At 41.5% G+C, this 13,205-nt stretch overlaps 1 non-coding gene across 1 annotated transcript; it reads left to right on the forward strand.

Annotated features, from left to right (window-relative positions):
- The first annotated feature begins 876 nt into the window (after positions 1-876).
- Positions 877-948, forward strand: TRNAG-GCC (transfer RNA glycine (anticodon GCC)). The gene has a single exon. It is a non-coding gene; the product is annotated as a tRNA-Gly (tRNA).
- The last annotated feature ends 12,257 nt before the right edge of the window (positions 949-13,205 follow it).

Below are 13,205 nucleotides of genomic sequence, written 5' to 3' on the forward strand. Positions count from 1 at the left end.
ATTTTTGTAGAAGGTTTCTGCCATCACAAGGCACAGTTATCACCGTGAATGATTTTAGTGCTTTTCTAGATATGAGGAGATGGAAGAATTGGGCTCAGGAAATCAGCTCCTGAAAATAATTATCTGAAGGGCTGGTCTGCCAGTTTTTCCAGAGCACAGAGCGCCTCATTCCTGCTCTCTACCCTGCACTTCCTTCGGTGGGAGGGGACAGGCAGTTTGAAAGTCAGTAGCTGCAGTAGCACGTGATTTAATCCCTGCAGAGGCAGATGGCACGTGCCAGTTTGTAGTTGATGCCAGGCCCTGAGCATGAGAAGGACAAGCCCAGGCTTCAGGCTGTGTGGATAGGTGTCAGCCCCGGGCCTCTCATTACATGGGCTTGCTCCTGCCACTGACCTGGGATGGACTCGTTCTTCTGGTAGGGTCTATGATGGTTCCCACTGGAGCTTTTGGGGGGCATCAAGCAAGCCCTCGGTGGATTCCTGGATATAAGATGGGCATTGGCTCTGTAGGCACAAGCCTGGGTCATTCTGTGGTTTCCTAAGTGCCAGTTTTGGAGGAGAGTGAGTTCCAGGACCTTGATGCCTCTGACCTGTGAAAAGAATAGTGTTTCCTGGCTTTGGATGAGGCTCTGGGGAAGTACTCTTTTAATAAAAAGAGCCCCAGAACTATAACCTATGACTATTCTATGCCATTTATGCTGCCGGAAGAAATTTCAGAAGGTGTAGTTTGTGATCTTCAGGCCCTGCAGGGAGAGTTTCAGGGAAGTACGGAGTCTTTTGGTTCCATGCAACCCAGAGGGCAGAGCTGGGACTGGAACCAGGGTGTCTGCACCCAGTCCTTTCCACTTCCTTCTTCAGACTCTTAAAGGCTCTGTCTTTCCTGGTAGCTCAGTGGTAAAGGATCTGCCTGCCATGCAGGAGACCCAGGTTCAATCCCTGGGTCAGGAAATCCCCTGGAGAAGGAAATGGCAATCCACTCCAGAATTCTTGCCTCAGAAATACCTTAGACAGAGGAGCTTGGTGGGCTACAGTCCATGGGGTTACAAGAGAGAGACTGAGTGACTAAACAAGATTTTTAAGAAGAGTAGAAGTTGGGGGAAATACTAGGTTTTCATTTTAAAAAAGGAACTTGAACCTTACTAAATTTCAGGTATGAACATATCTAGAGTGTCTATTCGAGTCTGGTCTGGGCTTAAGTGTCATCGTTAGGTCACGTCTGTATGTATGTCCATTCATTCCATCATGTGTAGTTTTGGGTGTTTTAGATTTTTAGTCTGCAATTGCTGTACCTAGTTGTAATCATAACACTCCACATACACATATCTTTTGACATTAAATAGTACGTTTTCCAGAAGCATTGCATAGTTTTCCCAGTCTCCCAAAACCATTGTTTTAAGAACAGACACCATTTCATAGCTGTACATTTCATTGTCCAGTGTTGATCACCACTCAGAACTAATATAATTGATGCTTCAAGCAACTATTATACACTTTGCACTAAGCTTGAAAAACTGAATTTCTAATTTATTTTATTAAAATAAAAATTTAAAAATTGAATCTAAGGATAATTTTGAAATATCTAAGTAATCAATTGGGATCATCTCAGCTTCTTGACAGGGTTAGGGTTTTAAAAAATATTCATCCAGTTTTGAATGGATCAGCTTAAATAGTGATGCATCTTTCACTTTCAACTCAGCACAGACTACGAGACACTGAAATCCTGTGAAGTCATCGCAGCAACCAAGAGGCACAGTAAAAACTGGATTTAATGGGTCGACTTTCTCTGTGAGGCTTCAATGCAGCCTCTGCCCAGCCTCCCTTTTTTTCTGGAAGTTCCTGTAGCAAGGTTGCCATAGGAAAATATCCAGATCTGATTTGTTCCATTTCTTCTGGGATCTTCAGTTGGTACTTAATGTGAACTAACGTGAATTGCGTGTGAGGACACCTTAGCCAGGGTGGCAGATCTCTGGGTAAATTATCCGTGCTATTGAGAACTCGCAGGCCGTTGACTATCCCAATTTAATTTGGGCAGGACAGGACATTTCTAATAATTAATACTGTAATAACACTTAATGATCTGCACTCATGCAATCTGAAAATCCAGCTAATGGTGCAGTTTTTAGTGATTGCACAAACAGCAAGTTTTAAATGTGTCAAATGCTGCTATTTCAGCATCCCGGTGCCATGCAGGAGACCCTGCCTGTGGGCCTCCCACTGACCCTGACCCAAAGCCTAGACACGGATGTGACGAGTGATGGGCTTGGTCTCCAGAGAGGGGCTATTTGTTCGGAACTGGGTCCAAGCAGGAGAATTTGAGGGCGCCTTTGCTTCTTCCAGAGGGAGGTACATTTCAAAGCTCTGATGAGTTGCTAGAGAGGTAGCAAAAAATCGGAGAAAAGGAATAAGATTGCAAAGACTCTTCTACCAACTTCATTTCCTTCTCCAGGGGATCTTCCCGACCCAGGGATTGAACCCGAATCTCCCACATTCCAGGCAGAAGCTTTAACCTCTGAGCCAACAGGGAAGCCCAATATTTAGGAGGCCTGCCTAGCAGACAGTGATGTCTTTCTTTATCACCCTCTGCCAGCCTCATGGTTCTGCCTGGCCTGACACAAAACCCCTTCTGAAAGCTCTTGTACAGACACAGACACTCAGGATTTTTCTGGAAACTTCCCCTTTCTGGATCTAAAGTTGATAACTTTATGTTTTGTTGAGGTCTGTGGTATTGTTTTGTTTTCATTTTCTTTTCTTTTTTTTCTTTGATGGGGAAAATAGTAAATGGTATACCATCCATTACTTTCATATGAACAGAAAGCAGTAAAACTGAATTTTAAAATGTTACTGAAATAATTGTGGTAGTCGTCAGCAGTGCAATAATTAAAATTTGCTATTCTACTACACACATCCTCACTAATGCTTCCATTTCAGGATTCTAATCACCGATTTTTTTTTCTTTTAATAGGAAAGCAAACATCAAGGAATGTGTAAGGAAACTGCACTGTGACACCAGACCATTTAAATCCTCTTTTCCTCCTTTGCAATGACCCAAGACTATAGGAGGTCTCATCCTTCTCATAGCGTGTAGATGGAATTCCATCCACTATCGGCTGGAGGTGTGGATCCACCAGCAGAGACATGTTGATTCATGTAGTATCTAAAGCCTCCAGTATTTAAAGCACACTTTGACAAATATCATTCATTCAAAACTGCATCAAAGTATTTAAAGATTCATTTTAGTTTATATTCTGCTTTTACACAAAAGGAACACAATGAGATCTTTTTAGGAGAAAATAACTTGTAGTTATGACTGATACTGTCAATGATTAGAATTTTTCTTTTCTTTTCTACTTTCAGTTCAGTTCAGTCGCTCAGTCGTGTCAGACTCTTGTGTCAGACTCTTTGCGACCCCATGAATCGCAGCACGCCAGGCCTCCCTGTCCATCACCAACTCCCAGAGTTTACCCAAACTCATGTCCATTGAGTTGGTGATGCCATCCAGCCATCTCATCCTCTGTCGTCCCCTTCTCCTCCTGCCCCTAATCCCTCCCAGCATCAGAGTCTTTTCCAGTGAGGCAACTCTTTGCATGAGGTGGCCAAAGTACTGGAGTTTCAGCTTCAGCATCATTCCTTCCAAAGAAATCCCAGGGCTGATCTCCTTCAGAATGGACTGGTTGGATCTCCTTGCAGTCCAAGGGACTCTCAAGAGTCTTCTCCAACACCACAGTTCAAAAGCATCAATTCTTCGGCACTCAGCCTTCTTCACAGTCCAACTCTCACATCCATACATGACCACTGGAAAAACCATAGCCTTGACTAGATGGACATTTGTTGGCAAAGTAATGTCTCTGCTTTTGAGTATGCTAACTAGGTTGGTCATACTTTTCCTTCCAAGGAGTAAGCATCTTTTAATTTCATGGCTGCAGTCACCATCTGCAGTGATTTTGGAGCCCCCAAAAATAAAGTCTGACACCGTTTCCACTGTTTCCCCATCTATTTCCCATGAAGTGATGGGACTGGATGCCATGATCTTCGTTTTCTGAATGTTGAGCTTTAAGCCAACTTTTTCACTCTCCACTTTCACTTTCATTAAGAGGCTTTTTAGTTCCTCTTCCCTTTCTGCCATAAGGGTGGTGTCATCTGCATATCTGAGGTTATTGATATTTCTCACGGCAATCTTGATTCCAGCTTGTGCTTCTTCCAGCCCAGCGTTTCTTGTGATGTACTCTGCATATAAGTTAAATAAGTAGGGTGACAATATACAGCCTTGACATACTCCTTTTCCTATTTGGAACCAGTCTGTTTTCTACTTTAACTCCAACATATTTATGCTATCTTTTTGTTGTTGTTTAGTTGCAATTGGATAAGTCCCTGGACTAGAAACTTGTGCTCACTGACTGGCATGAGTAGAGTCCATTAAGGAAGTCTGCTGGCTCAGAACATGAGGAAACAGATGAAGTCTCAACACTGAGCAAAGTAAGGAAGACAGGGTTACAAACTCAGTGCTCTGACACAGAACCTACCAAGTGGGGCCAGTTCTGAGTTTTCCAGAAAACCTTATCCCTCTCTGAGAAGTCTTTCTGCCTCTCCACACTCTGTCCTCAGGCTTGCATAAGAGGCAGGATCTCATTAAGAGCAAGAATTAAATTAACTCCTTGGAAAAAAGTCAGATTCATTAAAATACCATTAAAGGTGCCTACACACCCAGAGCTTAGAAATTCCCTATGAGGACTTGAACTCTAAATTTGCCTTCAGTTGATCAGATGTGGCATTCCAGCTCCAGTTTTGTCTACAGAGGGCTTTGCAGAAACATCAGCTAAAGGATTCCACATGAACCTATGTTCAGTTGGGTGAGATTAAACCCCATTCCATAGATGGAATGGAGAAGGGAATAGCAACCATTCCAGTATTCTTACCTGGAAAATCCCATGGACAGAGGGATATGGCAGGCTACAGTCCATGGGGTCGCAAAGAATTCTTTGGACAGGACAATGCATCCTGCTGCTGAGATTGTGTTTGTGACTTTGCAACTGAGCATGAGCATAGATGGGTAAACCAAGTCAATGAAGATAGTTACGCACTTTGTTCAGTCACTCAGTCATGTCTGACTCTTTGCAACCCCATGGACTGCAGCACACCAGGCTTCCCAGTCCTTCACTATCTCCCAGAGTTTGCACAAATTCATGTCTGTTGAGTCAGTGATGCCGTCCAACCATCTCATCCTCTGCCACCTACTTTCCTCAATCTTTTCAAACATCAGGGTCTTTTCCAATGAGTCAGCTCTTCACATCCTGTGGCCAAAGGGTTAGACCTTCAGCTAAAGCATCAGTCCTTCCAAAGAATTTTTAGGGCACTTACACAGCCCTAGAAGGAACAAGCATCTGGAACTATCCCAGAGTAGCCCTGAATTGTCAGTGTTCATACTCCAACTGGGAATGGGCTCTATGCTAGGGTCACAAACACAATCTCAGCAGCAGGATACACTGTCCCAGAGGGAGTTGACAAGGATGGGTGTCCAGTATTCTCTGAAAAGCAAAGCTTCAGCACCTACCCACTGTACTTCAACTAAACTAGTTTCCTAGGCAATAACTGAATGTCCCAGGTAAATTACTTGGCCCTGTATGCCACGCAGAGGAGCATGAACTACCTTGGAGCGTCAATAGTGATGAGAATCACTGGTGATGAAGATCACTGATGAAGAATATCACTGAGGATGAGCATCAGTGAACAAGAGCATCACTGGTGATGAAAATCACTGAGGACGAGCATCACTGAGGTGAGCATCACTGAGGACGAGCATCACTGAGGTGAGTGTCACTGAGGAGGAGCATCACTGACTATGAGCATCACTGAGAACGAGCATCCGTGAGGTGAGCGTCACTGAGGATGAGGGTCACTGAGGTGAGCAACACTAAGGTGAGAATCACTGAGGACAAGCATCCGTGAGGTGAGCGTCACTGAGGATGAGAGTCACTGAGGTGAGCATGCCTGAGGTGACCATTACTGAGAACGAGCATCACTGAGGTGAGCATCACTGAGGTGAGCATCACTGAGGATGAGCATCACTGACTATGGGCATCACTAAGGTGAGCCTCACTGAGGACGAGCATCACTGAGGTGAGCATCCCTGACTATGGGCATCACTGAGGAGAGCATCACTGAGGACAAACGTCACTGAGGTGAGCATCCCTGACTATGGGCATCACTGAGGACAGCATCACTGAACATGAATATTACTGGTGCACTTGGCTGCTTTTTCCCTGTGAGGACCACCAGCTGGTCCATCTGCCACAGGTCAAGCTGGTAAAATCAATGTAGGGTTTGTGATTGGTTTTTGTGTCTCTGAGGGGACATGCCTTTCCAAATGCAATCTTGTACTTACAAGGAAACTACCAAAGTGGCCCAATGATCAACCCTCTGCCATGTAGATACACTGCGGACAGAGAACACACTGTGAGGCCTGTACCGCATCAGGAGGAAGAGGCAGGGATGAGGCGAGGTCACTCCTGGGAGATTTGTAAGGTGGACTTCGACATTCCCAGTGGCTGCATCCCAGACCCGAGCCAGCTGAGCCTAGATAAGACTGACTGGGTGGGAGGACAGTATAAGACGAGGCTCTCTGTTCTACATGGTGAGCCCTTCAGGCAGACTCACAGTGAGCCCAGACTCCTGGGGTTTCAGTGTGTGGGGAGGCCTCACGTGTGGCAGAGCCACTGGGAGGGCTCCTGATCTCCCCCCAGAGCCACCGTCGTCTTCTGTTTTTTTTTTGTTTGTTTGTTTGTTTGTTTTACCTTACAATATTGTATTGGTTCTGCCACACATCAGCATAAATCCTCCACGGGCGTACACGTGTTCCCCATCCTGAACTGCCCCCCCACCTCCCTCCCTGTATCATCCCTCCAGGTCATCCCAGTGCACCAGCCCCAAGGATCCTATATCGAATCTGGACTGGTGATTCATTTCTTATATGATATTATACATGTTTCCATGCCATTCCCCCAAATCATCCCACCCTCTCCCTCTGCCACAGAGTCCAAAAGACTGTTCTATACACCTGTCTCTCTTTTGCTGTCTCGCATACAGGGTTATTACTATCATCTTTCTAAATTTCATATATATGCGTTAGTATACTGTATTGGTGTTTTTCTCTCTGGCTTACTTCACTCTGTATAATAGGCTCCAGTTTCATCCACCTCATTAGAACTGATTCAAATGTATTCTTTTTAATGGCTGAGTAATACTCCATTGTGTATATGTACCACAGCTTTCTTATCCATTCATCTGCTGATGGACATCTAGGTTGCTTCCATGTCCTGGCTATTATAAACAGTGCTGCGATGAACATTGGGGTACATGTGTTTCTTTCAATCTGGTTTCCTCGGTGTGTATGCCCAGCAGTGGGATTGCTGGGTCATAAGGCAGTTCTATTTCCAGTTTTTTAAGGAATCTCCACACTGTTCTCCATAGTGGCTCTACTAGTTTGCATTCCTACCAACAGTGTAAGAGGGTTCCCCTTTCTCCACACCCTCTCCAGCATTTATTGCTTGTAGACTTTTGGATAGCAGCCATTCTGACTGGCATGAAATGGTACCTCATTGTGGTTTTGATTTGCATTTCTCTGATAATGAGTGATGTTGAGCATCTTTTCATGTGTTTGTTAGCCATCTGTATGTCTTCTTTGGAGAAATGTCTATTTAGTTCTTTGGCCCATTTTTTTGATTGGGTTGTTTATTTTTCTGGAATTGAGCTGCAGGAGTTGCTTGTATATTTTTGAGATTAGTTGTTTGTCAGTTGCTTCTTTTGCTATTATTTTCTCCCATTCTGAAGGCTGTCTTTTCACCTTGCTTATAGTTTCCTTTGCTGTGCAGAAGCTTTTAATTTTAATTAGGTCCCATTTGTTTATTTTTGCTTTTATTTCCAATATTCTGGGAGGTGGGTCATAGAGGATCCTGCTGTGATTTATGTTGGAGAGTGTTTTGCCTATGTTCTCCTCTAGGAGTTTTATATTTTCTGGTCTTAAGTTTAGATCTTTAATCCATTTTGAGTTTATTTTTGTGTATGGTGTTAGAAAGTGTTCTAGTTTCATTCTTTTACAAGTGGTTGACCAGTTTTTCCAGCACCACTTGTTAAAGAGATTGTCTTTTCTCCATTGTGTATTCTTGCCTCCTTTGTCAAAGATAAGGTGTCCATGGGTGCGTGGATTTATCTCTGGGCTTTCTATTTTGTTCCATTGATCTATATTTCTGTCTTTGTGCCAGTACCATACTGTCTTGATGACTGTGGCTTTGTAGTAGAGCCTGAAGTCAGGCAGGTTGATTCCTCCAGTTCCATTCTTCTTTCTCCAGATTGCTTTGGTTATTCGAGGTTTTTTGTATTTCCATACAAATTGTGAAATTATTTGTTCTAGCTCTGTGAAAAATACCATTGGTAGCTTGATAGGGATTGCACTTAAACTATAGATTGCTTTGGGTAGTATACTTATTTTCACTATATTGATTCTTCTGATCCATGAACATGGTATATTTCTCCATCTATTAGTGTCCTCTTTGATTTCTTTCACCAGTGTTTTATATTTTTCTATATATAGGTCTTTAGTTTCTTTAGGTAGATATATTCCTAAGTATTTTTATTCTTTTCATTGCAATGGTGAATGGAATTGTTTCCTTAAGTTCTCTTTCTATTTTCTCATTATTAGTATGTAGGAATGCAAGGGATTTCTGTGTGTTGACTTTATATCCTGCAACTTTACTATATTCATTAATTAGCTCTAGTAATTTTCTGGTGGAGTCTTTAGGGTTTTCTATGTAGAGGATCATGTCATCTGAAAACAGTGCGAGTTTTACTTCTTCTTTTCCAATTTGGATTCCTTTTATTTTTTTTCTGCTCTGATAGCTGTGGCCAAAAGTTCCAAAACTGTGTTGAATAGTAGGGATGAAAGTGGGCATCCTTGTCTTGTTCCTGACTTTAGGGGAAATGCTTTCAATTTTTCAATATTGAGGATAATGTTTCCTGTGGGTTTGTCATATATAGCTTTTATTATGTTGAGGTGTGTTCCTTCTATTCCTGATTTTTGGAGAGTTTTTTTTATCATAAATGGATGTTGAATTTTATTAAAGGTTTCTCTGCATCTATTGAGATAATCATATGGCTTTTATTTTTCAATTTGTTAATGTGGTGTATTACATCAATTGATTTGTGGATATTGAAGAATCCTTGCATCCCTGGGATAAAGCCCACTTGGTCATGGTGTATGATCTTTTTAATGTGTTGTTGGATTCTGTTTGCTAGAATTTTGTTAAGGATTTTTGCATCTATGTTCATCAGTGATATTAGCCTGTAGTTTTCTTTTTTTGTGGCATCTTTGTCTGGTTTTAGTATTAGGATGATGGTGGCCTCATAGAATGAGTTTGGAAGTTTACCTTCCTCTGCAATTTTATGGAAGAGTTTAAGTAGGATAGGTGTTAGCTCTTCTCTAAACTTTTGGTAGAAGTCAGCTGTGAAGCCGTCTGGACCTGGGCTTTTGTTTGCTGGAAGATTTCTGATTACAGTTTCAATTTCTGTGCTTTCGATGGGTCTGTTAAGATTTTCTATTTCTTCCTGGTTCAGTCTTGGAAAGTTGTATTTTTCTAAGAATTTGTCCATTTCTTCCACGTTGTCCATTTTATTGGCATATAATTGCTAATAGTAGTCTCTTATAATCCTTTGTATTTCTGGGTTGTCTGTTGTGATCTCTCCATTTTCATTTCTAATTTTATTGATTTGATTTTTCTCCCTTTGTTTCTTGATGAGTCTGGCTAATGGTTTGTCAATTTTACTTATCCTTTCAAAGAACCAGCTTTTGGCTTTGTTGATTTTTGCTATGGTCTCTTTTGTTTCTTTTGCATTTATTTCTGCCCTAATTTTTAAGGTTTCTTTCCTTCTACTAACCCTGGGGTTCTTAATTTCTTCATTTTCTAGTTGCTTTAGATGTTCAGTTCAGTTCAGTTCAGTCGCTCAGTCGTGTCCAACTCTTTGCAACCCCATGAATCGCAGCATGCTAGTCCTCCCTGTCCATCACCAACTCCCAGAGTTCACTCAGACTCATGTCCATCGAGTCAGTGATGCCATCCAGCCATCTCATCCTCTGTCATCCCCTTCTCCTCCTGCCCCCAATCCCTCCCAGCATCAGAGTCTTTTCCAATGAGTCAACTCTTCACATGAGGTGGCCAAAGTACTAGAGTTTCAGCTTTAGCATCATTCCTTCCAAAGAAATACAGGGTTGATCTCCTTCAGAATGGACTGGTTGGATCTCCTTGCAGTCCAAGGGACTCTCAAGAGTCTTCTCCAACACCACAGTTCAAAAGCATCAATTCTTCGGTGCTCAGCTTTCTTCACAGTCCAACTCTCACATCCATACATGACCACTGGAAAAACCATAGCCTTGACTAGATGGACCTTTGTTGGCAAAGTAATGTCTCTGCTTTTCAATATGCTATCTAGGTTGGTCATAACTTTCCTTCTAAGGAGTAAGCGTCTTTTAATTTCATGGCTGCACACACCATCGGCAGTGATTTTGGAGCCCCCCAAAATAAAGTCTGACACTGTTTCCACTGTTTCCCCATCTATTTCCCATGAAGTGATGGGACCAGATGCCATGATCTTCGTTTTCTGAATGTTGAGTTTTAAGCCAACTTTTTCACTCTCCTCTTTCACTTTCATCAAGAGGCTTTTTAGTTCCTCTTCACTTTCTGCCATAAGGGTGGTGTCATCTGCATATCTGAGGTTATTGATATTTCTCCCGGCAATCTTGATTCCAGCTTGTGCTTCTTCCAGCCCAGCGTTTCTCATGATGTACTCTGCATATAAGTTAAATAAGCAGGGTGACAATATACAGCCTTGACGAACTCCTTTTCCTACTTGGAACCAGTCTGTTGTTCCATGTCCAGTTCTAACTGTTGCTTCCTGACCTGCATATAGGTTTCTCAAGAGGCAGGTCAGGTGGTCTGGTATTCCCATCTCTTTCAGAATTTTCCACAGTGTGTTGTGATTCACACAGTCAAAGGCTTTGGCATAGTCAATACAGCAGAAATAGATGTTTTTCTGGAACTCTCTTGCTTTTTTGATGATCCAGTGGATGTTGCCAATTTGATCTCTGATTCCTCTGCCTTTTCTAAAGCCAGCTTGAACATCTGGGAGTTTATGGTTCACATATTGCTGAAGCCTGGCTTGGAGAATTTTGAGCATTACTTCACTAGCATGTGATATGAGTGCAATTGTGAATTCTTTGGCATTGCCTTTCTTTGGGATTGGAATGAAAACTGACCTTTTCCAGTCCTGTGGCCATTGCTGAGTTTTCCAAATTTGCTGGCATATTGAGTGCAGCACTTTCACAGAATCATCTTTCAGGATTAGAAATAGCTCTACTGGAATTCCATCACCTCCACTAGCTTTGTTTGTAGTGATGCTTTCTAAGGCCCACTTGACTTAGGTGTAGAGTTAGGTTATTTATTTGACTTTTTTCTTTTTTCTTGAGGTATGCCTGTATTGCTATGAACTTTCCCCTTAGCACTGCTTTTACAGTATCCCACAGGTTTTGGGTTGTTTTGTTTTCATTTTCATTCATTTCTATGCATATTTTGATTTCTTTTTTGATTTCTTCTGTGATTTGTTGATTATTCAGCAGCGTGTTGTTCAGCCTCCATATGTTGCAATTTTTAATAGTTTTTCTCCTGTAATTGAGATTTGATCTTACTGCATTGTGGTCAGAAAAGATGCTTGGAATGATTTCAATTTTTTTTGAATTTACCAAGGCTAGATTTATGGCCCAGAATGTGATCTATCCTGGAAAAGGTTCTGTGTGTGCTTGAGAAAAAGGTGAAATTCATTGTTTTGGGGTGAAATGTCCTATAGATATTAATTAGGTCTAGCTGGTTTATTGTATCATTTAAAGTTTGTGTTTCCTTGTTAATTTTCTGTTTAGTTGATCTATCCGTAGGTGTGAGTGGGGTATTAAAGTTTCCCACTATTATTGTGTTATTGTTAATTTCCCCTTTCATACTTGTTAGCATTTGTCTTACATATTGTGGTACTCCTATGTTGGGTGCATATATATTTATAATTGTTATATTTTCTTCTTGGATTGATCCTTTGATCATTATATAGTGTCCTTCTTTGTCTCTTTTCACGGCCTTTGTTTTAAAGTCTATTTTATCTGATATGAGTATTGCTACTCCTGCTTTGTTTTGGACTCTATTTGCATGGAATATCTTTTTCCAGCCCTTCACTTTCAGTCTGTATGTGTCCCATTTTGAGGTGGGTCTCTTGTAGACAAATATGTAGGGGTCTTGTTTTTGTATCCATTCAGCCAGTCTTTGTCTTTTGGTTGGGGCATTCAACCCATTTAGGTTTAAGGTAATTATTGATAAGTATGATCCTGTTGCCATTTACTTTATTGTTTGGGTTCGAGTTTATACACCCTTTTTGTGTTTCCTGTCTAGAGAAGGTCCTTTAGCATTTGTTGGAGAGCTGGTTTGGTGGTGCTGAATTCTCTCAGCTTTTGCTTGTCTGTAAAGCTTTTGATTTCTCCTTCATATTTGAATGAGATCCTTGGCGGGTACAGTAATCTGGGCTGTAGGTTATTTTCTTTCATCACTTTGAGTATATCCTGCCATTCCCTCCTGGCCTGAAGAGTTTCTATTGAAAGATCAGCTGTTATCCTTATGGGAATCCCCTTGTGTGTTATTTGTTGTTTCTCCTTTGCTACTTTTAATACTTGTTCTTTGTGTTTGACCTTTATTAATTTGATTAATATGTGTCTTGGAGTGTTTTGCCTTGGGTTTACCCTGTTTGGGACTCTCTGGGTTTCTTGGATTTGGGTGATTATTTCCTTCCCCATTTTAGGGAAGTTTTCAACCATTATCTCCTCAAGTATTTTCTCATGGTCTTTCTTTTTGTCGTCTTCTTCTGGGACTCCTATGATTCGAATGTTGGGGCGTTTAATATTGTCCTGGAGGTCTCTGAGATTGTCCTCATCACTTTTAATTCATTTTTCTTTTTTCCTCTCTGATTCATTTATTTCTACCATTCTGTCTTCTACTTCACTAATCCTATCTTCTGCCTCCGTTATTCAACTACTTGTTGCTTCCAGAGTGTTTTTGATCTCATTTATTGCATTATTCATTATATATTGACTCTTTTTTATTTCTTCTAGGTCCTTATTAAACCTTTCTT

Source organism: Bubalus kerabau, chromosome 21 (genome assembly GCF_029407905.1).
Source record: "Bubalus kerabau isolate K-KA32 ecotype Philippines breed swamp buffalo chromosome 21, PCC_UOA_SB_1v2, whole genome shotgun sequence".
Lineage (NCBI taxonomy): Eukaryota > Metazoa > Chordata > Mammalia > Artiodactyla > Bovidae > Bubalus > Bubalus kerabau.